Source organism: Zeugodacus cucurbitae, chromosome 6, assembly GCF_028554725.1.
Source record: "Zeugodacus cucurbitae isolate PBARC_wt_2022May chromosome 6, idZeuCucr1.2, whole genome shotgun sequence".
Taxonomy (NCBI): Eukaryota; Metazoa; Arthropoda; class Insecta; order Diptera; family Tephritidae; genus Zeugodacus; species Zeugodacus cucurbitae.
Genome location: NC_071671.1, coordinates 27,321,497 through 27,349,418, shown reverse-complemented (window position 1 = coordinate 27,349,418; position 27,922 = coordinate 27,321,497). Strand labels below are relative to the sequence as shown.

The 27,922-nt window shown below is 35.8% G+C and overlaps 1 protein-coding gene across 1 annotated transcript in view; it reads right to left on the bottom strand.

Moving 5' to 3' along the window:
- Positions 1-27,917, bottom strand: part of LOC105215959 (uncharacterized) — a 120,007-nt gene extending 92,090 nt beyond the window's left edge. Inside the window, exon 1 of the mRNA XM_029042714.2 lies at positions 27,833-27,917. The gene's annotated coding sequence lies outside the window, so the exon portion shown is untranslated. The remainder of the gene's footprint in view (positions 1-27,832) is intronic.
- Between the last annotated feature and the right edge of the window lie 5 nt (positions 27,918-27,922).

Here is a 27,922-nt window from a genome sequence, read left to right as displayed (position 1 = left end):
TAGGGAATGTAAAGCATTCAAGTTTCTTCAGTGATTCATTGTTAACCAGATGGATATGAAGTCCACCAGAGGTGTTAAACGATTTATTTATAACCGTCTACCATCTGTTATGTATCGCCCTAATCTGTCTTCTGAAGTGCATTAGCACTCTGAGTCGCTGGATGATAATGACTCTGTTTTTATACTCTCGCAACAAAAGTTGCTAAGAGAGTATTATAGTTTTGTCCACATAACGGTTGTTTGTAAGTCCTAAAACTAAACGAGTTAGATATAGGGTTATATATACCAAAGTGATCAGGGTGACGAGTAAAGTTCAAATCCGGATGTCTGTCTGTCCGTACGTCCGTCTGTTCGTCTGTCCGTTCGTGCAAGCTGTAACTTGAGTAAAAATTGAGATATCTTAATGAAACTTGGAACATGTGTTCCTTGGCACCATAACAAAACACATAAAGAGCTATAACTAAGCTATAAATAAAGTTATGAAAATAAAATTCGGAACATATAAAACTTTACACAAATACTGTATTTGAGCTGTAACATCACTTGTGGAAAAATTGTAAAAATCGAACCATGACTTTTCAAGGCCCCTGATATCAAACATGAAGAACTCAGTGCCTAAGGGTAATTTTCACCGAAAATATAGGTAGATCTCTAAATAAATTGCGAGAGTATAAAATGTTCGGTTACACCCGAACTTAGCCCTTCCTTACATGTTTCTTTTGTTATTGCAGTGACACAAAAATTATACCTCAGATATTTTGGAACTGCTCTGTCGACAATCTAACCGTCTTAAAGCTCTTTCTGACTATCTGTCCGGTAGAGGCTAGAAAATTTGGAAATTTTAAGAAATATAAGAAAAACATCCAAATTAATGAAATACCGAAAAATTGTCGGGATTACGAAATTTCTTTAATTTACGTACGCAATTTTTTTTTTAAGAAAAACATCTAAATTAATGAAACATTTCGTGATCCGGAAATAAACATAAAAGAATCCCGAAATTTTGCTGTGCAAAGAGTACACCATATTTGCTTATCTTATACATATGTACATGCATTTTTACCTACAATCCATAATTGTACAAAAACCCTCACTCCCACACGAACAACAAAATTCGCGTTTACATCTATATTTAGCTTTTCAACCACTCGATCATCTTCAGCTACCTTCAATTTCCCCCACCAACACCATCATCTCATATGAATGTATCAGCACCTCGTACGCTACTCTTACTCCAGCATTGGCCTACGACCCTTTCGACAAATTCTTTCTTTCGCTTGTTTGTCTGTCTGTCTGCCTGTATACACTACACACACAACTCAAGCATACAAAATATTTACACTGATTCTCGTAAATACCGCAACGTGGTGCAGTCAATCAATGGTAACAATTTACCTATTCAAACATTCGAACATTTAAACACACCACACTCCGGCATAAAGGACTCGCCTATGACATGTATTACGGGAATTGTATTGGTATTGATGTTGTGCAATGGTATTGGTTCACCAGCCTTATTGAATACGTGATGCGACTCGCTCTGTATTGCCTATAAACTTTTAGATATCAATATTTTGCTCAGCCATAGAGACATTACCGGTACTCACACACTCGTGAGTTTTGTATGTTGCAGACATGCACATATAGTGTATTAACATATATACATATTCATGAGGTCTGTGCATTTATTTGCATGTTTGCGAAAGCCAATTTTTCATTCAAAACACTTACTTAACGAGGCTTTTTATTCATTATTCAAGCAGATAAGGCAACTGACGACGTGATTTATGGCCAATGAATTTGTATTGAACGGTGGCAAATGCTATGTATATATGTACATAGGTATTGCTGTATTGTTAATTTACACGCCCCATGATGCACTGATTACTTTGTAACGGAAGAAGATTAAGGATTTAATTTACACAACGGGTTCTAAAAACGGTATACAGTTTCTATCAAGCAATCACGAGGAGCATGCTGATTGCTTCGAAGATGTTAGGTGAGGTTAGATTAAAGGTCGGAACCCTGTGCCACTGGAGATCCCACTTGGACAGCTAAATAGCAGTCAATAGTTCTTTGTGATGCCGCAAGCTCCTCAAAATGGGTGCCCAAGACCTCCAAGTCACGACAAAGTGCTTTGAGCTTTTTACAAATTTGTTCAGGCAACTAATTTGTATTCGGGACAGTGCAACTGGTTTTTAGAAGTTCGTCCAGCCCAGAGTTTCATCCGCAGTCTAGGGAAAGCTGCATAAGGAAGGAGAAAGTGGAACTTGGATATCCTTACGCGCAAGATCATCGTCTTCTTCTCAGATAGCAGTTCCAAGAGATAGCGCTATGTTTTGAAACCCAAACGAGTCTAATACTAAAGTAGCTAGGAGCCATTAATAGTGAGACTAAGCTTTGACAGCTAGCACATGAATAGGATAGCTGTACTAACCGAGTGAATGTTAACAAAGAAACAATGAAGAGAACTTTCTTTAAATGACCAATCCGAAACCTATAATCGATAATAATGTAACCGTAGATGGACATACAAGACAATAAAACAGCTTTAATTAGAGAAAACTTTATAAAGCGGTCGTTAACTACTGATCGGTTTCAACAGTGTGGCGAGTTCACCAGCTACTTTTAAGATATGACGATTCGCATTAGCATTTCAAAGGAATACAATCTTTATTTCAAAGACAGACCCGAAAGAGCGAATCCAATCCTGAAAGGAATTATATTTTCTATGTTGGACAATTTGGACGTTTTCTTCTAAAGTTGAGTCGACGATTATCTGAAACGATCCCATATATATTCCACCAATATCTTTCAATCCAGTAGAAACTGAAAACCAGAAACTCCAACAACAGCGATGTCCAGTCATTACCGTTCCAATCACCTTTAAGCCATCATTACAAATAGAAGCAATTCAATCTCGTTCAACCTGCACCTAACCCAACCTAACCTACAAATAAACCTAAAATTTTTAAATCTTTTATTTAAAATTTAACTATTTGCTCTACAAACCACACTCACTCAACTTGAATTTGAATTTTGAAAAATAATTTTTTTTTTTGCAAACTTTTCTCAAAACTTTCTAAAATATATAGAACTAACTTCACAAAAAATATAAAAGAAATAAATATAAAATAATAATTTTTAAATTTACAACAAATTCCATAATAAACGAACACAAATTTGTATAATTGTGCTAAAATTCAAAAGAATTGAAGCAGTAGTTAAAAAAGTGAAATTTTAATATAAAATAATTCTCAAATATTTGTTCTCTCTTTTATAAATCAAAACCATTTTTTACTTAACCACATTTACATATATTTATTGTGTGTAAGTTTTCAACCAGCACTCAACTCCAGCAACCAGCAATAATAATTTTTTTTTGCATAATAAATTATTCATATGTACAAATTTTATTATTTAATGTATATGTATGAATACTTTTCACGATATCAAAAACCTTTTCATAAAATTGATTGAACATAAAAGCCAATTAAACCGTAAAACAAGAATACAAGTGATCTACGAGGGCAGTGCTATAAGTAAACAGCTTTATTCCGAATACTAGAGTCATTAATAATCCTGAGAAGAAATTAAAGGCATAATTATAGCAATACATTGACAGAAATGAGGAAACCAAACTGTTTAGAGAACACTCCGAAAGCCAGTAATAAAAGTCATCAGTTACTTTACAGTTCAGTTCTCGGTCCTATTTTAGAATTCTCGTGTAATAACTAGAAAGTAGTTTTAAAAATTTAGCCTATATCTAAAACTAGTGAAATTCGAAAAAAAAACACAAAAACCTCTTACAATTGAGATTGGAGAATAGTGTTTAACTCAAACTGTGCTGGAAGTTGCGATCTGTTTTAGCAGAGAAAAAAATGTGTCCGCTTTGGACTGAAATTTTACAAACTGAGCACACTGAAGGTCCACATTCGGAAAAAAATTTCGGAAAATTCATTTCGCGCCTGAGACGTAAAAAATCCGGCCAGAATCTAACTCTACCTAGGTAGACAACTGAAATATATTGATAGAGTTCACACTTTGAAACTCAACCTATTGATGCTGTTAAACGATTAAAATCAAATCTTTAGCATAGTTTTCCAATTAATAATAGTTTGAGAGCCATATAGTTCTTACAAAAAAATTAAAAAATAGGGTTTTCGTTTAGTTTTCGTCATGGTATAATCTCAGCACAAGCATGGGGTATTTTACAAATAATTTCTGAGTACTGTAGTGATCGAAATGATGAAAATAAAATTAAACTTGTCTCTAAATGAAGATTTCACGTCGTTAAAAACTATATTTTTCACATTTGAAAGTTCAGAGTCTGAAAATATGCGAGAAAACTGAAATTCTCGAGTATACTACTAAAGTATTATTAAATTTGGAAAGAGTTTTTCAGTCGCAATTGCAAATGCATTATATAATTTCATGATAGCGAATGAAGTAGTTTTCACAGAATACAAAAAGTCCTATAAACCGGTTCATCGAAGAAGATTAGATTGGGTATATATGTCGTGAAGGATACGAAATCTACGAGGTGTTAAAAAAAATAACGAGAATTTCAAAACTAGTCGGGTTTGGAGAGTCCAATTGTACAATTTTTATACTCTCGCAACAAAAGTTGATAAGAGTTTTGTTCACATAACGGTTGTTTGTAATTCATAAAACTAAACGAGTTAGATATAGGGTTATATATATCAAAATGATCAGGGTGACGAGACGATTCAAAATCCGAATGTCTGTCTGTCCATCCGTCCGTCCGTGCAACGGATAACTTGAGTAAAAATTGAGATATCTTAATGAAACTTGGCACACTTATTTCTTGGCACCACAGGCTTTCGAAAATGAGCAAAATCAGACCACTGCCATGCCCACAAAATGGCGAAAACCGAAAACACATAAAGTGCCATAAATAAAGCTATGGAAAAAAAATTTGGTATGAAGGATCCCACTATGAAGGGGCATGTTTGGATGTAATTTTTATGGGGAGGTGGGCGTGGCCCCGCCCCCTACTAAATTTTTTGTACATATGTCCCAAACCAATAGAGCTATATAAACCAAACTTTCTGCAGTCGTTTTTTTTAGCCACTTCCTAATACAGTCCAAAAATGAAAAAAATCGGATAATAACCACGCCCACCTCCCATACAAAAGTTAGGTTGAAAATTACTAAAAGTGGGTTAACTCACAAACGAAAAATGTCAGAAACACTAAATTTCACATAAGAATTGGCAGATGTAAGCTAAACTCAGATTTTTTTACAAAATGAAAAATGGGCGTGGCATCGCCCACTTATGGGTCAAAAACCATATCTCAGGAACTACTCGACCGATTTCAATGAAACTTGGTTTGTAATAGTTTCCTTACATACCAATGATGTGTTGTGAAAATAGGCCAAATCGCTTCACAACCACGCCTACTTCCCTATATACCAGATCTTTGAAGACGATCTGAATCGTTTACATTACAATATATAAAGTAAGCACTAGTGAAGATATCGGTGCAGAACTTTGCACAAATACTATGTTTATACTGTGGCAGCCCCATTCTAAAAATCGCCGAAATCGGACCATAGGTTTTCAAGGCCCCATATATCGAACACGAGGACCTCGGTGCTTCTAACCTAATATTATGGTTTCCAACTTTCAATGGACTTTATACAATATATATGACGAATATGTGGGTCAAATTGTGTATTATTAATATAAATAAAGTTTAATAAATAAATAGCGAGAGTATAAAATGTTCGGTTACACCCGATTTTAGCCCTTCCTTACTTGTTTTATTTATTTTTTATAATGTTGATATAATGTCTCTGAAGATTTCAGCTGTATCCATTGCTTACTTTATCTGAAGCAGCCGCTGAGGTTAGATGTGTTTTTATGAGATTGACGATTTTCGTTTGTTAAAAGCTCAGACTTCGTTGCTTGTTCGTGAATACTTGACCACAAACAATACTGTAACGATGTCCCAGCCTCCAGACATGAGACTTCGTGTGACTTTTTCCTATAACCAAAAATCTAGTTTGAGTATGGTTTCGACGATTGGAAGAAGCACTGGCCTAAGTGTAAGCTGGCATTAATGTAAACGGATATATGTATATTAAACAAAAAAGCTAAAATTCCCGTTATTTTTTGAAACATTTGTGAGTTGTTTCAACACAACACTAGCGCCAAAATTTCGAATGAAGCATTGTTCTCTTACAATACAAAAAAACTCGAAGAAACCGGTGCACCGCAGAAAAATATATAAAATATATTGGGTTTATAAGTCGTGAAGGCTCCGAGATCGCCGAATATATTTCGGATCTAGCCTAAATAGGCGAAAAAATATAATTTGTGTTGAAGATATTATAAAACCGGGACTGTCGAATATTTTTGCTGTTACACATGTGTAGATCTTTGGCAACCAGCTATACGACTGAGTACATTTTTGGCTATAAAATAGCTTGAAAATAATAAATATCGAGAAGATATGTTATAACGAGATATCAGTATGGGTTTTAGTAATTAAGAATTCAAAAAAAAAAATATCAAAACTAAGGGAATATTGTTTTTTCTTTTCACAAAAAATTCATATACTCTCCAGACCACCACTGTATAATGAAAAGTTGTATATATTCATATTAAATTGCTTGTCTTATTATCTGTAAACATAATTCACTCTTGTAGATAAGTATAATTTTTTATTTTCTTAAATTTGCATTTCTGTTAAATCAGTTCAACGAAGTTGATTTTTTTGTTTTTAAAAATATATTTGTGCATTAAAACGAGCATATATACGTGTATATATATGCTTGTATATATGTATGTCTGCTTGACTGTTATAAGTGTGCTTGTCGTTAAGTGGCTACTTCATAGTTGGCTATCCACCTATACAGCATATGCTAAAGAGCAAGTAGCGGTCGGTGAATCAGCTCAGTTTACCCACTACGCAACCAATCGAGCACAAGCACACACACTCACACACAAATTTAACTGTGAATACATATACTGTTGTTTTCAACCGCAACGGAGTTGATATGTATATATGAATGTGCCTACATATGAATACATACATACGCATATACTCGTACTTAGGCAATGGAGGCAAGGTAAGCACATTCTCATTGACGTTTGTTTGCCAAGTGTTTCGGGTAATTATGGCGATGACACGCTAACGCTGATGACAAAGTGCAGGTGGAAGGACGTGACAAATGACAGACAAAAATGCTAAGAACTTTCATTGTTATCTTTGTTGTTGCTGCTGCTGCAGTAGTGAACCAGAAGAAGAACAACAAACAGTCACAACAACAGCAACAACAACAATTTAGCAAACGACAACAAACAAGCGCTTCCGGTTGTGCAACGCAGGACAGACACATGTGATGTGCGCCAACTTGGTCACACTGGCATGCATGCAAGCACCCAGATGAACACACATGTACTTACTTGTATGTATATATATATATGTATGTATATTTACACTCATATGTATATAAGAGTGCCGTTAAATTGCACGAAATAAAAACGCTGCATACTTTTAGGTGTATAAACGGAGAAAATAATGAAAATTTGCGCTGACACATATACAGTTATACATATATTTGTACTGTTATGCGTTTGTATTTATATAAAAATTTGCGTGTTTTTATGTGCATTCATTGCGTTTGTACTTACATATCTACATTTTTAATGGAAAAATAACTATGCACTTTTATTTTAATGTGATCAATATGTGCAGATATACCAACATATATACAAATGAGCAAAACAGTGGGTATATTTTTTGTATTATGCCTGTGTGTATATAATTACATTATTCGTTATAAATTTTTTCGCTCTGCCATTGATTACATTTTTAAATATTTGTACATATGTACATACATAAAAATTCATGCAATATGTCAATATCAATATACGAGGGTGCTATTCTAAGTTCACGGCATGGAAGAACAAGATTTTGCTAATTCAAAAATTGAAGTATTAATTGTCTTATTTTTGAATTAGAATACTACTACATGCCCAGCATGAAGAAACTTTTAATTTCAAAGAAAATCTAGTACAATACTATTATAGTGTCACTTATCAAGCAAACATATTGTAGGATATATGTTAAAAAAATAACGGTAATTTTCTCTTTTTTAACAAATATTTTTCCATTCGTCTACATTAATGTTGTCGCCTTTAAAATAGTTCCCATTCGATAGCATGCACTTATGCCAGCTCTTCTTCCAAACGTCGAAACACTTCTTAAACTCAACTTTTGTGATAAGCTTTGACTTTTTCAGCGATTACTCGTATGTTTATAAAACGACGGTTTTTTAAGGTTTTCTTTTTTTTTCGAATAGCTCGCAGGGTGCCATATCTCTGGCGAATATATATACACGCGAACATCGCCAAGCTCATAAAAACATGTCTAACCTAAGCGGCTGCTATAGACAAAATGAGCAACTAATGCAGCTAAAATTTGTATGACAATTGGACTCTGTAAACCTCCGAAATTTTAAAATTCCCGCTATTTTTTAAACACATATCGTAAACCCACCAAAGCTTTCCAAATTAGGAAAGGTCCTACAACAGACGGATTTATAACTGGAACAGCACCGGATTTTATCCTACCTTTTAACCTTACAACAACAACAGAAGAAAAAATTAATGAAATCTCAATACTGTTAAAACACATAGCTTTAAAACATGGTCCAAACGCTATAATCGAGTCCCCATATGAAGGAGACCCAGAGTTAGGAAAACAACTAAAAGTGAGATTTTCAGAAGTATTGCTCTATTAAAGAAAAATACGCATAAACAGAATTGTGAAGCTTTTTGAAGCTTTCAATATCAAACAAGTAAGGAAGGACTAAGTTCGGGTGTAACCGAACATTTTATACTCTCGCAATTTATTTATTTAACTTTATTTATATTATATAATACACAATTTGACCCACATATTCGTCATATATATTGTATAAAGTCCATTGAAAGTTGGAAACCATAATATTAGGTTAGAAGCACCGAGGTACTCATGTTCGATATATGGGGCCTTAAAAACATATGGTCCGATTTTGACGATTTTTAGAATGGGGCTGCCACACTATAAACATAGCATTTGTGCAAAGTTCTGCACCGATATCTTCACTAGTACTTACTTTATATATTGTAAAGTAGACGATTCAGATTGTCTTCAAAGTTCTGGTATATAGGAAGTAGGCGTGGTTGTGAAGCGATTTGGCCTATTTTCACAACATATGATTGGGATGTAAGGAAACTATTACAAACCAAGTTTCATTGAAATCGGTCGAGTAGTTCCTGAGATATGGTTTTTGACCCATGAGTGGGCGATGCCACGCCCATTTTCCATTTTGTAGTAATCTGAGTGCAGCTTTCATCTGCCATTTCTTATGTGAAATTTAGTGTTTCTGACGTTTTTCGTTAATGAGTTAACCCACTTTTAGTAATTTTCAACGTAACTTTTGTATGGGAGGTGGGCGTGGTTATTATCCGATTTCTTTCCTTTTTGGACTGTATTAGGAAGTGGCTAGAAAAAACGACTGCAGAAAGTTTGATTTATATAGCTCTATTGGTTTGCGAGATATGTACAAAAAACTTATTTTGGCGCGGGGCCACACCCACTTCCCCAAAAAAAATTACATCCAAATATCCCCCTTCATAGTACGATCCTTCATACCAAATTTTATTTTCATAGCTTTATTTATGGCTTAGTTATGGCACTTTATGTGTTTTCGGTTTTCGCCATTTTGTGGGCTTGGCAGTGGTCAGATTTTGCTCATTTTCGAAAGCAACCTTCCTATGGTGCCAAGAAATAAGTGTACACCAAGTTTCATCAAGATATCTTAATTTTTACTCAAGTTACAGCTTGCACAGACGGACGGACAGACAGACATTCGGATTTGAACTCCACTCTTCACACTGATCACTTTGGTATATATAACCCTATATCTAACTCTTACAAACAACCGTTATGTGAACAAAACTATAATACTCTCTTTAGCAACATTTGTTGCGAGAGTATAAAAATGGCTTGACTAAGCTAGATATCGTTTAAGTACTGCAAAAAGCAGTTAGTGCTCTGTACCAAACGTTTTGTAACCTTAGTACACCGACGCTACAGGCAACTGCTGCTACCAACAATTATTCCCGTCTAAGAATTTTTTATAATTATTTCCAGAATAAATAAGCTATAAAGTAGTGAAATCGGTATTTTTAGCATAAGGCTCGAACTTTTCCAGATGTTTTCGCAATTTATAAAATACATAAACCTTTTATGATCAAATTCATAAAACTAAAGTCACACCCTCGTACCATATTCCTGCATACGAAATACATACGCACATATAATAATGTGTGCATCACATTTATCGCTAATGAGTTTAAAATTTCAATTTATCGACAAATTTAAAAGTAAATAAAAACAGCAAATAGAGTCCTTTGCATGCTTATCAATGACACTGAAGTGGAATTTTAACAATGCTTTCGTTTTGTAAAGGAATTTATCGAGTTTATATATAAAGTAGATGAGCATGTTGACTATGGGACTATTACCCTGTGGATAAGAAGTCGAAAGCAAATACGGTATGGTATGGTAGCAAATTACGTTTCATAGAATTATGCAATTGCTTTAAAGGCGGTTGCCACCGTCAAAAAAAATATTTTTTTCATTATTTTACCAATTTAATAATGATGTTAGGACCTTAAAGCGTAATTTATAAATTATAATAATCAATAATGGACTATTATTTTTCGTTTTCTTAAATAAAATAAGGTTGGGCACATCAGTCTCAGCAACAGAATCATGATAACAAGTAGGAATCTCGCCATCCTATTATGGATAAGCACTAGTCAGCCACTAGATACTTCTGGCCTAGGGTGAACCACAAGATGTCTAGGGAGCTCTTCACCCTTACCATGGTTCATATTTTCTTAGTTGTAGGGGTTTTAACTGGCGATTGTTTGATCGGGATCAACGCTGTTAAAATTCTCAGCGGATGCTAACTGTAGAGCTGCCTGGAAGAGGACGAGGTGCAATCATCTCATCACTTTCTGCTGGAATGTCCCACTTTTGACAAACACTGATATAGAAGTAAAATTTTTTAGCAGATATGTAGTAACTTCAGGGTCCTTCGTCGAGTTTTAATGCCTAATCAAGGTGGGTGGTCTTGGCTTCACAACGGACTGTCTTTCATAGTTTAACTGCCTTCCCTACATAAAAGCGGCAGTGGCAAATTACTGTCAAAAAATTCTCATGCCCATACAATTTGGGAATTTGCCGCTTTTATTTAGGGAAGGCAGTAAGTGTATTTCCCTCTGGGTCATACAACCCAACCTAATCTAAATAAAACAAGTAAAGAAGGGCTAAGTCCGGGTGTAACCGAAAATTTTATACTCTCGCAATTTATTTAACTTTATTTATATTATATAATATACAATTTGACCCACATAATCGTCATATATATTGTATAAAGTCCATTGAAAGTTGGAAACCATAATATTAGGTTAGAAGCACCGAGGTCTTCGTGTTCGATATATGGGGCCTTAAAAACCTATGGTCCGATTTCGGCGATTTTTAAAATGGGGCTGCCACACTATAAACATAGTATTTGTGCAAAGTTCTGCACCGATATCTTCACTAGTGCTTACTTTATATATTGTAATGTAAACTATTCAGATCGTCTTCAAAGCTCTGGTATATGGGAAGTAGGCGTCGTTGTCAAGCGATTTGGCCTATTTTCACAAAATATCATTGGGATGTAAGGAAACTATTACAAACCAAGTTTCATTGAAATCGGTCGTGAAGTTCCTGAGGTATGGTTTTTGACCCATAAGTGGGCGACGCCACGCCATTCCATTTTGTAAAAAAATCTGAGTGCAGCTTCCTTCTGCCAATATTTATGTGAAATTTAGTGTTTCTGACGTTTTTCGTTGGTGAGTTAACCCACTTTTAGTAATTTTCAACCGAACCTTTGTATGGGAGGTGGGCGTGGTTATTATCCGATTTCTTTCATTTTTGAACTGTATTAAGAAGTGGCTAAAAAAAAAGACTGCAGAAAGTTTAGTTTATATAGCTCTATTGGTTTCCGAGATATGTACAAAAAACCTATTTGGGGGCAGGGCCACGCCCACCTCCCCAAAAAAATTACATCCAAATATGTCCCTTCATAGTGTGATCCAAATTTTATTTCCATAGCTTTATTTATGGCTTAGTTATGGCTCTTTATGTGTTTTCGGTTTTCGCCATTTTGTGGGCGTGGCAGTGGTCCGATTTTGCTCATTTTCGAAAGCAATGATGCCTAGAAATAAGTGTGCCAAGTTTCATTAAGATATCTTAATTTTTACTCAAGTTACAGCTTGCACAGACGGACGGACGGACGGACGGACAGACAGACATTCGGATTTGAACTCCACTCTTCACCCTGATCACTTTGATATATATAACCCTATATCTAACTCGTTTAGTTTTGGGTGTTACAAACAACCGTTATGTGAACAAAACTATAATACTCTCTTAGGAACTTTGTTGCTAGCAACTTTGTTGCGAGAGTATAAAAAGTGCGGTGAGCATTTTAGAGATGTTAAGAGACTCTTAAACCATTGGTATACGAAGTTTTGAGTTTTTTATTCATTTCTTTTTTCATTTTTTGACAACAAATTGCTTAAAATAATAATAAATTTAGAATAATTAAGTATCAATTTTTATTATTAGTCCATTGGTCTCCAGAAAATCACAACTTCCGTACCCTTAACCCAATTTGTTTGTATTCTTTTTGCAGGAAACTGCCATAATTTTCGCTTTACTTCATTTACGATTCTCCTTAAACCTTTTGACCCCGCTAGTAATTGTATTTCCTTTGTCAGAAAAGCACATACTTCCCATTGCAATCAAATAAAATGTCTACCATCATTATTCATTTTTATATTGAAACCCAAGAAGTCGCAATAAATCCAATTGAATGTCAATTAAATTTTTTTCTAACAACTTTAACGCCACTAAAAGCCTCTCTAAGCAATCAAAAGAATATTAATGATATTTTTTTTGTAACGCTCAAAACTCGAAAATAATTTATGCCGTTATTCGCTTTGTTCTCTCTACACTTACGACATAGTTGAGAGGCGGCTAGGCTAAACTTTACAGCGTTCCAATTACAAAATGTGCTCGGCATTAAAGTGTCAAAGTTTCACACATACATATCCATGTATGTATGTATAATCGCTCATTAATAAAGATGTAAAATAATGTGCTGACAACAGTTAAATGCCAAACGATTCGCCGATAAAGCGCATATTGAAAATACCATTGACTCATCATGAATATTTAAATTAACGTTTTGCCCAGAAATACATACAAATAAATATAACTTGGTGCCAGCAATATAACTGTAAATGGTCGAAGCTTTTTGGTGAGGACGACGAGCGCCGAGACAATTCCATACGTTATTATAGCGGGTGTCAATGGAAAAAATTTGAACTGTTCCTATGTTAATTTTTTATACTCTCGCAACATGTTGCATAGAGAGTATAATAGTTTTGTTCACCTATAACCAAGGCATAACTATTATGGTAAACTAAAACTAATATATCTTGATATAATTGATACATACATATGTTCCTTGGCACTGTGGAAGGGAGTTCCCTTTGCAGATTGGCAAAATCTGAACATTGCCATGGACCAAGTGCTATAACTAAGCCTCAAATAAAGCTATGAAAATGAAATTTGATACAGATCCTAGGGAGGTCATATTTGGATGAAGTATTTTTTTTTGAAAAAGTGGAAGTGGCCCTCCAATATGTTCTACTGGACACATTTCCCTTTAGCATCCAATAATTCATCATTAAAATGGGTGAAATCGGATAATAACCACGATAACTCACCAAACAAGGAAACTCAACTCACCTATAAAAGCGTTAACTCACTTCACAAAAAAAATTGGTAAAGAAAGGCTTTTTAAAAATTAAAAATAAAAAAATCAGAAACTATCCGAACGATTTCATTGAAACTTGATATTTATTATTTTCATGACACACTAATGAATTAAAGCTTGAAAATGGAAGTAATCGGTTCACAACCATATAACTTTAATTTGAAGTACATATGATTCCTTCACTTTACAATATGTACATCAAGAACCAATGAACATATCTGAATAAAACTTTTCACAAATACTGCATTGAGCTGTGATATCACTCATTTAAAAATGGTCGAAATCGGAGTATAACTTTTTACGGCCACAGATATCGCACATGAAGACCTCAGTGCTAATGGATAATTTTGGTACCAACAATAACGGTAAATCTAACCGATATTTTAAAGAAAATCTTAATCTTCTAATGATACATGTCTCTATCAAAAATGAGTAAAATCGGGTCATAACTTACCCTAGCTACCGTATACCTAATGTTAGGTTTTTAAAAATTCTAGTGGACTTTATACCGTATAAATCGGTAAATATTAGAGATATCGTAGCAAAATTAAGTAAACATAAATTCGAGGACATAATGATGGTTTGCTGACGAAAATTAGTGAAATCGGCTGAGGAATTACCCCAGCTTCCATAAATAATTATAATGTTTTTCGCTATTCTAGTCAACTTTAAGCCGGAAATACAAGTCGATGTGTGTCAGCTTAATAAAATAAAATTAATTAATTAATTTCGAGAGTATAAAATGTTCGGTTACAACCGAAATTAGAGCTTATTTTTAAATAATTGCAACGCGAGAGGCAAAATGACATGCAAGCGCAAGTCAAGCTGTTACAACTTTGTTGCAGTCATTTTAAATGTGATGGCAAATGTATGTACGTGTGTTGTATGTGATACATACAAATGTATTGGTTTATGTTACAATTGTTACGTTTTGTTTGTGGCCCACACACACACACACATCCATATACAGGCACCCACACAGTGGCAGACCGCGCGCAGTTTTGCGCTGCTTTAGCTACTATCTAACACAATGCGGCCAAATGCACAAGTATACTTACTACACTATAGTGACAAACACATACAGACAGACATTCGTATATTGTATATACAGTTATTCAATCATTGCTGCCTTCATTTAGTGAATGTGTGTGCGTGTTTGTGTACGGCTTAGCGCCACCTGCCAATTTAACCTTTGGTTAGCGGTGTTGGCACTGTGTGCGCATTGTTGTTGGGCTTTGTTATTGTTATTGTTTTTGTGTTTGTGTGTTTTCCAACTTGTTGTTATTATTATTGTTGCGCCCTTCGACATTTAACAATTTTGCAAAAAACACACTCACTCACTGTCACTACGCTCGCTCTCTCTCTCTCTCTCTCTCTATTCGCTATCTCGCTTATACGCACGCTGCATTATGCGCACTTTTCCTTTTTCGCTCTCGCTCTAGCCGCGCTCTTATCGGTATAACGGTAATTTGCTGCTGGGTAACCCTTACGCTCCAGAAAAAGCCATAAATTAAGCTTTCAATGCAGTTACTCATACGCCAGCGTGTGCTTGCTTGCAGGCGTGTGTGTGTATATGTATGAAACAAAAACAAAGAACAACAACAAGAAAATACTGGGAATAGTTTCGTGAACGCAGTGGCAATTTAATTTAAACACACGCTCTAGTAATGTCACGGCTTGCACGCTTATCAATGTATATATATATGAGTGTATATGTATATGTATATACATACATATGTCTTTTTTTATTTTCATTTTACGATTGCAACGCTAGTGTTGTGATTACATATGCAGTCCTATATAGGCACTTATAAAATTACACAAATGCATATATGGTCCCATTGGAGCATGACGGAATTCAGTAGTGGTACGTAGTAGGTAAATGCGCGCTATATTTTCGTATTTATTACAACTATTTATTTTACTGCCACGCTGACTAAGTTCAGGGCTACCATACATCGCATGATATCCTCTGGTGGCGTCCGGGAAAGAGTAGGGATAGTTTCTTTACTATTTACCCGACACAGGGTGTTTTCTAATAATTGGGTCAGCTTGCCACAGTGCGAAGTGCTACTCTACAAAAGGGTAATAGTGATGTGTGGGGTTCAAACGGTATAACAAATATTCTTGGTTGAACTTGAAGTAGTTCAGCTTAAGAGATTTAAAGCTGAGTAGCGCACTAATGCTGATTATTGTACGGTTTAGTAAATAATAAATGACAGCAGCCATGACATAGTGGTTTGAGTTGCTTACTATTCATTATATCGCGGTACCAGAGTTCGCTCTCAACCGACCCACAAACACACATCAATTCAATCCAGGTAGACAGCAGTGATCATACAAAATATGAATAATAGTTTAATGAACGGGTCAAGTTCTACTAGAGACGTAATAAACTCGCGTACGTTCAGGAATAATAATAGTCTATTTGAGTGGCAACAGAAAAAGAAACCCTTTAACTACAACAATTTACTAGATTTACAGCAATAACCCATAATTACTGAAAGAGACCTGAGTCTTATATCTCTAAAGAACATCCGAGCCTCAAAGTTTCACTTATATTCGATAACTTATAATTACTTAAAAAAACATGGGGCTTCAACATTCGATTTCTGCTTAATGTCCACCAATAAGTCATAATTACCTAATGGGCCTCAGACTTATATTTTCTCATTGACTCAAGGTCTACCGATAGCCCAAAATTAATCAAAGAGGAGTCTCAAATATAAATATTTAAAGAGGCCTTAGACTCATTTTCACTTTTACTCAACGTCTATAGATAACTTATAATTACTTAAGAAGATCTCGAACTAATAATTCCATTTCAAGGTCTTACTTACGTACTCAAGGTCTCTTAATTATTGTAAAAGATTTGAGTCTCATACTTCCTCTTCTACTTCCGGTCTACCCATAACTCGTGCTTGCGTGAAGTATGTATGTATGTAATTGGCGTTGAACCGTTTAGCCGGTTATAGCCGGATCGATGAGAGCGCGCCACTCCTCTCTTTCCGTTGCTGTTCGGGTCGCTCGCCACCTGGTCCCTCCAACGGATTGGAGGCCTTCCCCTTCCTCGGCTTCCTCCGGCGGGTACTGCATTGAACACTTTCAGAGCTGGAGTGTTTTCGTCCATTTGGACAACATGACCTAGCCAGCGTAGCCGCTGTCTTTTTATTCGCTGAACTATGTCGATGTCGTCGTCTAACTCGTACAGCTCATCGTTCCATCGTCTGCGGTATTCGCCGTTGGCAATGTTCTGAGGACCATAAATCTTGCGCAAAATTTTCCTCTCGAAAACTCCTAGTGTCGTCTCATCTGATGTTGACATCGTCCAAGCTTCTGCACCAAAAAGCAGGACGGGAATGATAGGCGACTTGTAGAGTTTGATTTTGGTTCGTCGAGGGAGGACTTTACTTTTCAATTGCCTACTCAGTCCAAAGTAGCACCTGTTGGCAAGAGTGATTCTGCGCTAGATTTCGAGGCTGACATTGTTCGTGTTGTTGATGCTGGTTCCCAGGTATACGAAATTATCTACGACTTCGAAGTTATGACTGTCAACAGTGACGTGGGAGCTAAGACGCGAATGCGCCAACTGTTTGCTTGATGACAGTAGATATTTCCTCATTCGCCTCCAGACCCATTCGCTTCGGCTCCTTATCCATGCGGGAAAAAGCAGAACAAACGGCGCGGTTGTTTCTTCCGATGATATCAATATCATCGGCGTACGCCAGCAGTTGTACACTCTTATAGAAGATTGTACCTTCTCTATTTAGCTCTGAAGCTCGTATAATTTTTTCCATTATCAAGTTAAAGAAGTCACACGATAGTGAGTCACCTTGTCTGAAACCTCGTTTGGTATCGAACGGCTCGGAAAGGTCCTTCCCAATCATGACGGAGCTTTTGGTGTTGCTCAACCTCACCTTACACAGCCGTATTAGTTTTTGCGGGGATATCAAATTCAGACATCGCGGCGTAAAGGCATCTCCTTTTCGTGCTGTCGAAAGCAGCTTTAAAATCGACAAAAAGGTGGTGCGTGCCGATCCTCTTTTCACGGGTCTTCTCCAAGATTTGGCGCATGGTGAATATATGGTTAGTTGTCGATTTTCCAGGCCTAAAGCCACCCTTATAAGGTCCAATTTGTTGACGGTGGGCTTTGGTCTTTCACACAGGACGCTCGATAGAACCTTATAGGCGATATTTAGGAGGCTTATCCCACGGTAATTGGCACAGATTGTGGGATCTCCCTTTTTATGGATTGGGCAGAGCACACTGAGATTTCAATCGCTGAAGTAGACTTTCATATTTTCACTTAGATTCAAGGTCTGATTTCTGAAATCTGATTTCTGTTCATCAACTTATTTACACTTATAGACCTAGATATGCGATTTTTGGTTACATACATCTATAGAAGTCCAGTTACCAGTTGAGTCAATTGAGCCACTAACAACAATAAATAATACTGCGAAAATATAGAAATGTTCTAAAGACGTAACTAAATAAAATTGTTGTTGTAACAGTTATTTAGACCTGCTTGATCCGACAAGCATAAATAGTCATCGAAGTCATCTAATGACAGGCCCAGTCAACGAGCTGTTTCGACAGGATGGACCAAAGGGAAAAGAGTGTTAGACGAATTAGGCATACAAAGCGGTGGTTAGTGTTACAAAATTGCACCAATATCACTCTATATTCGCGAGGCCATACGAGCTCTGTAATGGGCGGTGATTTGACTTCATTTCCTAAACAGATGTGTGACTATGCTAAAATTTTGGCTAGAAGGATGAATATAGGCAACATTTCACTTTCAAAACTTTATTACCACACAATATACCAAGGAATAACCCATATTTCATCGAGCTAGTAATAGCTATAGCAAATATGGCACAATTTTGAATATAAAAGAAGCTTTTAAAGCGATTAGAATTCACTGTCACTGTCCTTGCCGATATTGTGATTTATTTTGCATACATATAAGTATATATACACATGAACTTAGCTAGAAGAAGCTGCAAGTGTGCTGATTTTTCCGGCCACGGACAATTGCTAAATACATATATACATAAAGGCAGGTGTGTAGCTGTAATAACCAGTATTTTAAAGGAGTATTTGTACGAGTACTCAGACAGCATACAAACTTGTGGCGCATACTTGCTGCACGCATAAGCCAAGGACCGCACAGGATATTACGTGGAGAAAAGAAAGAAATCAACCATTTTGCATTGTTTCAACATACAGACAGACTTTTAAATCGGTCATTATGCACGTGCAATAAACGATGGAATGTGAAAATATAACTGTTAACCATTAGTTTGCTTATTTATTTCTAAGCCAAGAGTACGAACAGCCATTGAGGAGTTGAAGGAAATGAGCACTGAATGTGAAACTATTTATTAGAGCTGTATATGCATGTACGAAATGTGTTCAAAAAATAACGGGAATTTTGTAGAAATACTTCTCAAACTCGATTTTTGTGATAGCCTTTGGTCCTTTCAACAATTTCTTATACGAGTATGCTTTTAAAGTTCTCTTCTAAAATTCTACAATTTTGAGGAGAGTTCGTGAAATTCCAAATTTCAGAATTCCCGTTATTTTTTGAACACACCTTGTATGTATCGAAACGAGCATTTTCCCGCTTTAACATTGCATTTAATCATATTCATATATGTATGTGTGTGTGTATACTTTCATGTAAACGAACTTCAGCGTGAGAGCACAATACGAGTAAGTGGAAAGTTTCCAACTTAGAATACTAATTACACACGACTCCTTCTCCAAACACTTCAGCAATTGTTGCCCTGTCATTATGAAGCGCATTAGCACAAATACACAAGACACTTTTGTCGTATAAACATTCGTCTGTATATACTCTTCTGTAAGTACAGTTATTTGTAGTATTTTGTAGGTTAGTTAGTAGACGCCTGAAAAGTACACAGCTGTTCACATCACAATGGTTTGAGGCATAATGTTATACACGCCTTATTTGGGAAACCATACTGAGCCTCGAGGAAACTAGTAACTCTAATGAAGATCTCGCTTTGGTGAAGGTCTTTTTGGAAAATGTTATATACATATATTTGCTTTTTAAACGCTCTAGGTAGAATAAATTTATTTTTTCTCAGAAAGCGGCGGAAGGTGACACTTACACGGACACACTCTTAGTTTTATAATATTACGACGTCGGTTCGACAGGTCCTTAGCCCACACAAGAAAATAGAAGATATTAAAAACTAATTTGTCCACTTAACTTAACGCTTCTTCTGTAGGACTTTATATAAGAGCTCCGGCGATAATCTCCTCATTCGGCTCAAAAGTTCTACCCATCGTGTTCTTTTATGATGTTTTTTGGAGTACGGTGGATGGGTCGGCAGTTCGGCTATGGAAGTTATGAGTGCAAATAACTTTTTCTCCGACAGATAGAGTAATTTTTTTAACTACGGCGTCTAATCGGCCCAAATAATTCGGCATAGTATTATCCTGTGATCATTTTGCTAGAATAGCCGATGAATGAAGATCAGGTCTTGTGAATTCCAACTGTGTTCATTACCTTCCCGGGCGAATGGCCAGTCTTCGGCTTCTTTGGAATAGCATCGACGGGTGGAGTCCACAGAGCGTACCAGTATTTAGAGTGAATCCCAGTAAACGATGGACATTACTTTCTAGGCCTATTGGCCAGTCTTCGGCTTCTTTGGTGTAGCATCGCCGGGTGGAGTCCACAGAGCGTACCAGTATTTAGAGTGAATCCCAGTAAACGATGGACATTACCTTCCAGACCTATTGGTCAGTCTTCGCCTTCTTTGCATGCTTTGCATGCCTATTATCGTCAGCGATAGTCTTTCTCGTAGTTTCTTATGGCGTCATCGGGCGATGACACTCCGCACTTATCGAATCACCCTCGTTCAATATTATTATAAAACTATGTTCGCATACTATCATTCGACTGCATACGAATCTATAAGAAACCTGCATTTGCTTTTAATCTCGCCAACCAAAGTGCCAATAATCTTACTTCTTTCAGCATAAAAGTGGCCCTCAGCTTGGCTAGTTTAATCAATATTTATGCAACACAGACCTTCCGGCGTTGCTTGCCACGCATATAACGGTGCATCAAACAAAAGGGCACACTCATCAAACACCGTCGTCATTTATTTTTCCATCTTCTCTTATTTGTTTAAATATATGTATAAAATAAATAAATACCACAAAGTGAAATGATATTCTTTTTTTACAACTATTTGAGATGCTGAAGCGGGTATCCTGGCAGTCGTCATGTGTTTGCATGGGTGTATGAGGTGTACGTTATACGACCATGAGTATGCGCTGGTCCACTATGGCTCAAATGGCACGCTTGACAGATGCCACCATCGGTTCAAGCAGACAGACAGTTGGTTAGTTCATTCATATGCAGAAATGCAAATGCAGTCTGTATTGAGCTATGAGCTATAAGCTATTGTCGGTCGGGCGGTTAAACGTTTAAATGCGGGCGAGTTCGTGCATGCGAGCGCCTGTCAGCAGGTCGAACTGCCTGTCAGTGTGTCTGACAGCGTATCAGTCGCCCAGTCATTATGCAAATGCACAGCAGCGACTTCGGTTGAGCTGGCTGAACTGAATGTGTGAGAAAGTGTAATGAAATGAAATCAAATAAAAAAGTTTCTCCATTTACGAAGATGAGACGCTTAAACTTACGCCAGAGACATGTGCTACATTATACTGTGAATGTGGTGCTCGGCATATGACCTTAGGTAAGTGCATATGTCACTCTACGTATGTATGTACATCCTCACTTTACGCACTATCTTCCGGAAATTAATATAATATTTTATACGCACTTATGCAGATATTACACTTTATGAGCTCAAGGTATTTGTAGAGATTAGAGCGAAAATTAGCTGGAAGTGTCACAGTTTCGCAGTATAATTTCGTTTTATAGCTAATCATTGTGAATTTGCCAAATTTTTTACACGACCGAGCATATTACCGAGATGCGTGACTTCAGGGTACGAAAGGAAAAGTTCCTAAAACAGCTGTTATGAATATACCGTTTGTCTTAATCGAAAATGTAACAACACTTAAAGGCTTATATCACATCAGAAACGGATAATTGCGGGGCTTAAGTATAGCCAAGCACATAGTTTGGCATTTTATACCACGAACCCAACCGATTTGAATGGCTACAATCGTCTGGACTTCGCCCGGCTAAGTTGTTCTTGGGTGAGTACAACCAGAAACGGTTCAAAGATATCATCATCCTACCCAGAGACAAATTCAGATAACTGGACAATGCAATTTATGGAGTCACTGCGAATTCGAAGCGGAGACACCAGAGCATCTACTCTTAGATTGCCCAGCAGACACTAGAAGAAGATCACAAACTCACGGAACAGCTAGAATCACATCTATCAGCCCATACGAGCTGTTAAGATTCCTTAACGCGATAGGGCAAGATGTAGGGATTTGATAAGTGAGAATACACAATAGACGATGGGTTGCGGTACACTTATCAAAATATAATATTATCAATATATTTGTCTTATTTCTTTTACTACCACCCATTGGTAAAAAATTACCTTACCTAGATCACAGCAAAATTATAACTAAGGACATAGCCTGAACCGTGGACCAAATCAGATAGGCCGATTTGACCGAATTCGACCATAACAATTAATTAATTAATTAAACTTAAAGTCTGTACTGCGCCTTTCCAACTCAGAAAAGATCTCTAAAATTACCCATTCAAAGACATGGATCAAGCAGTATCATAAGAACATAATTCTGAGTTTGGACTCAAGGCCTAACCGATTCGGTCGAGTCCACCAAACAAGCTTTTATAGCTGGAGAATCCTAATACTTTGGTATTGCCAGTATATATTCCCCGAACATCTTACAATCCGCCTTCCCGATGTAGTCATGGTCCAAAGTTTTCCAAGATCCAGTTAGTAAGGCAAGAATTAAAAGACTCTTCTTATACAAGTTATGACCTCATAAGCATACTGATAACTCTTAATAGGGCAAAGTTCGTCAAAAAATATTATATTCACCGAACTAATTGTAATTGCTAAAAGTGCTAAGAATCCTTGATGAATCACCCACGCGAGCATTGTCTCCATTATGACTTAATAATAATGTGGTTAGAAACCCTTTGAACTCATTTTAATTAAACTTCATTAAATGCATGCCTTGTGGCTATAATTAAGCCTAACCAAATGCTTATCCAAATTTCATTGACGAGCCTTCCACACTATATAGTATTTCGCAACTCATTTGACGTTGCAGTTGATATGGTGTCAAAATAATGCCATTAATCGCAATTTGCATATATTAGGCTAATATGTGTGCATAAATTATAATGATGTGCAATAAAACGGAAAACTTAATATTAGCAAAGCGACGAAGCTGTACTTATGTATGTAATGAGGACGTCAGCGGAAGTGTTAGCGTGTTTATTAAAAGGCGCAAATGTACGCGTGTGGAGATGCTATTGCGGATGTGTATATTTTTATATATGTACGTCTTGCCTTCATTAAGGCGATCAAAGAAGTTGGAAATTTCGAAATTTCGGGATTCGAAAATTAAAATAGTCGGTATTCCGAAATATTTTCAGGATTTTCGAGGTTTCATTGTAAAATAATTAAACAAAATGAAATCGCGATTTTTTAAATCGGGATCCCGATATACATATTTATTTTCGAATTTTTTGGGATTTTTTTGCAAATTCTCAATTAATTATATTTTAAAATACATTAATAATCAAAATGTTTATTTTGCCATTCTCAAGATTTCAACCAAATCTTATTTCCGAAAATAAAGATAACCTTAAATTTTTTAAATCAGGATTCCGATATACATATTTTTTTCCGAATTTTTCGGGATTTCTTTTGCAAATTCACAATTAATTATATTTTCAAATACATTATTAATCAACATTTTTATTTCGCTATTCTCAAGATTTCAACCCAATCCTATTTCCAAAGATAAAGATAACCTTAAAGAGCCTTCGTTTTACAAGCATACAATAAATCGCTGAAAGAGCCAAAGGCTATCCTAAAATTCGTGTTTGATAAATGTTTCGGCGACTATCTTAAGGGCAAGTAGATTAACTTAGACATATGAATAAAAAATTTTTCTAAAAATCGAAAATTCCGGTTATTTTTTGAACACACCCACGAAAGCTTTTAATTGGATACTCGAGTTAACATTATGACTAGATTTAATTCTAATTTTTTTTTGTATAACTGTATTATTTCTACTTTCTTTGTGCATCACTATTGTTCAGTCCACAATTCCCGTTATTTTTTGAACACACCCTAAAAAGTTTTGAAGGGTGGAGAGGCACTGTTTTTTGATAAGTTGGCTGTTGCTAACCACAAGAGTAAATTTCTGAGTCTGAGAATGCTACACTTAAAGATTCAATATTTGTCTAAGCTTTTTATTCCCTAACCGGATCTCTAAAAGTCAGCTTTGAAAGACAATCAAAAGTATCGCAAGGGCAAAGCCTATATATCGGAAATAGTTAACATTATGATTAGATTAGATTCCAATTTTTTTGTATAACTGTATTATTTCTACTTTCTTTGTGCATCACTATGGTTCAGTCCACATACTATATTATTGACTTTCATATAGGTGACTCTTAAGTGCGCCTGCGGTTTCGATTGCTCTAATAAGACTGAAAACCAACTTGAATTCTCCAAGTGGCAAAGCTGACTTAGAGACATACATATGTACATACACATAAACACAAACATAAGGCTATGCACATATGTACATGTGCTGGCAGTCATAGCTACAAATGTATGTACATACATATGTTAATGTCTGCATGCATGGTAAAATCATGCATAATAAAAAAATTAACTATTTATACAAGGATGCAGCAGCAGTACGAGTATATGAGCAACAGAAAGGCAGAAACTTCGGAGACGATATTGTGCTATTGCTGTTATTAAACGTGTTGTTGTTGCTGCTGTTATTGTTGTTGTATGTAGCACTGCAAGTTAATTTACAAGTTAATTAGTTTTGTGCTTAAATACATACAAATGTATGTGTATGTGCATAAATAAATACATTTAAATACATACAAACATACATATGTATATATAATATATAGTGTGGAGTCTTCATATATCATCAACATTTTTGAAAAAAAAATGTACGTCTCCATTAATGTTGTTGCCTTCAAAGGAGTATCTATTCAATATTAAGCAGCGCTTCTTCCAATCGTCGAAACCTTACTCAAACCCAATTTTTGGTATAGTATTTAGCTCTTTCAGCGATTTCTCGTATGCTTGTAAAACGACGACCCATTGCGGCACACTTTATTTTTGGAAAGAGGAAAAAATCACACGGACTGTCTAAATAAAACAAAAAAAATTGATAATTGAAATTTTTAAAATTCCCATTATTTTTTGAACAAACCTTATATTTATATTATATATATAATATGTATATATGTGTATATAGGTATCTACAAGTGCGTCTGTGACCTGTATGTCTTCAGGATTTATAATTAAATTTTCAACACCTTTTTGAAGCTTCGTTTTCGCTCAAAATTAACCCACACACATACATACATTCGGTGTATTTGCATACACCTATACATTAAATATCTCTTGCAGCACCGGCAACAACTCCAACTTAAGCTCATACCAAAGCCTACGCTCCGCCATTGCGCCCATTGCCAATATGTACCGTTAGTCGACAGGTCGACACTCAGCTGCTTTGAATTTTCTTATTGTTTCATTATTAATAGCTCAAGTGCTGAACTTTTGCATTGCATTATACCAACACGCAGCAGCCGTATCTCTATATGTATGTGTGGGTGTATTTTATATGCAGACGCTTTATTGAGCCCACTTTGTTGTCGTCGTACACACCCGCCAATCGACGACCCAACAAACCAGCAAACCAGGCAGCGTAGCGCAAGCCTTCATAACTTTTCTAATAATTTTTCGCTTCACACAACCAAGTTTGCCTCGTCGTCGACGACGTTTCGAGTATTTGTGTGGAGAATTTTTCGGTTTGGCAGATACCTATGGAACCTTGAAGCAGCTGTGGATGAAAAGTTTGCATTGTTGTAGTACTTAAGTGTGCCTACTTTGTTGAGAGAAGACACACACTTTGGTCGCAACTTTTAGTTGATTTTTTGGCTTTTTGCATTTAAGTATTTGTAAATACGAAATTTGTGAAAATTAGTTAAAGGCCCTAATAAGTGTGTGTGTGTGTGGACGTAAAGAGATATAATAATTTGTAAATTGTATAATTTTTAAGTAGAGCGTATAACGGTTCATGGTTTTTTAATTTTTTTTTTCTAAGTTTTCGTGTGTGTGTGTGCTCTTATAATGTTAGGCAGATTTAGTGAATGACGTTTTTTATAGTTACCGAAGTGCCGCAAATTAGTGAACGACCACTAAACGAGTATCGCAAAAGACGAATCGATTTCGATATAGAGATTTGGGTGCATCATTAAAAGATTATTAATTGTTGCTCAAAGCTAGTGCCTCACATGTTAACTTACAAGAGATGGATGTCCGTAGTCTCTGCACATTCATACGAGACGACAAGAGTAAAAAATCGGGATCAAAATATTCAACTGAATACCAAAGTGGAAGGAATCGAAACCAAGACAGATAATTCCTAAACAATCAGGTTGTGTTGGTTATGTTCTAAAAGCGATCCACGTCTATATCAGGCTAAATAATGTTTGCTCGACATGAGTCCCTAAAACTATTTGGAATTTTTTATAAACAACAATAACAACAGCATATATTTGTTCAACAAAAACCACTATAAAATGAGTTCTTCAAAAAACTCATTTAATAGTGGTTTTCAGCACTTGAAAAACTCTATTAAAACCAAGTCAATTATAAAATGGTGACGCTACGCAATGAGTATATCTACAACATTTTCATTAAACGATACCAGTGGGACTATCTACACTAATGAAGTAGTCGAATTCAGTGACTTTCAGTGGGGTTTCTTCGGTAAGTTCCTAAAAAAAAGACAAGTAACTTGCTACGGGACATCACTTAGTTTCAAACTTTTCCTGGAAAACATTAATCAAGTCTAAATTAGTCCAGATATTTGACTTCCAATACCAATGATAGACTTCAGCCTTGAACAGAGTATTTTAGAATAGCACAGAGTCATAAATTTCGGTGGACTCGTAATTTTGGAACGTAACTATTCGTATTTGATCGAAAATGCTGTTATTTTCCATGGATAACCATATATTTGAAAGGATCTAATATCTCAACTAAAACTTATATATTCGTCTTTTAATAGATATATCACGTAAGGTCGTATCACGTATAATCGTCTTTTAATAGATATATCAAGCAATGTGTATCGAAAAGTTAGAAGAGATCTGATATACTAGGTGCTTAAAATTAAAACTTCGCGGATTTGGAGAGCCCATTTTTTATACACCTGAAGTACGAAAATTTTCAATTCTATTCATTGCTTACCTTGTCTAGTGCAACTGCTAAAGTTGGACGTGTTTTTATGAGATTGGCGATTTTCGTTTGTTAAAAGTTCACACTTCGTTGCTTGTTCGTGAGATCTTGCCTAAAAACAAGCCAGCCGACATATTCGCCAGAATAAATATAAAATATAAATATCCAAAAATAAAGAGAACCTTAAAAGGCATTTCGTTTTACAAGCATACGAGAAATCGCAGAAAGAACCAAAGGGGCTTTGCCAAAAATCAGTTTGAAAAGTGTTTCAACTATTGGAAGAAGCGTTAGCATATGTGCATAATATCGAAAGAGAACTATTTTGAAGGCGGCAACATTAATGTAGGTGAATCAATAAACTAAAAAAAAAAACGAAAATTTCCGATATTTTTTGAACACACCTCGTATGTACCATAGGTTTGTTGCCATCCTATTTTTAAGTAAGAGTATAATTTTCAGGTACTTACCGAGCAGAAATATAATGTAAGAAATGTAATTTAAAAATTTGTTTTGCCATAAAATCGAAATAAAGATGTTTTCACACATATTAACCTTTA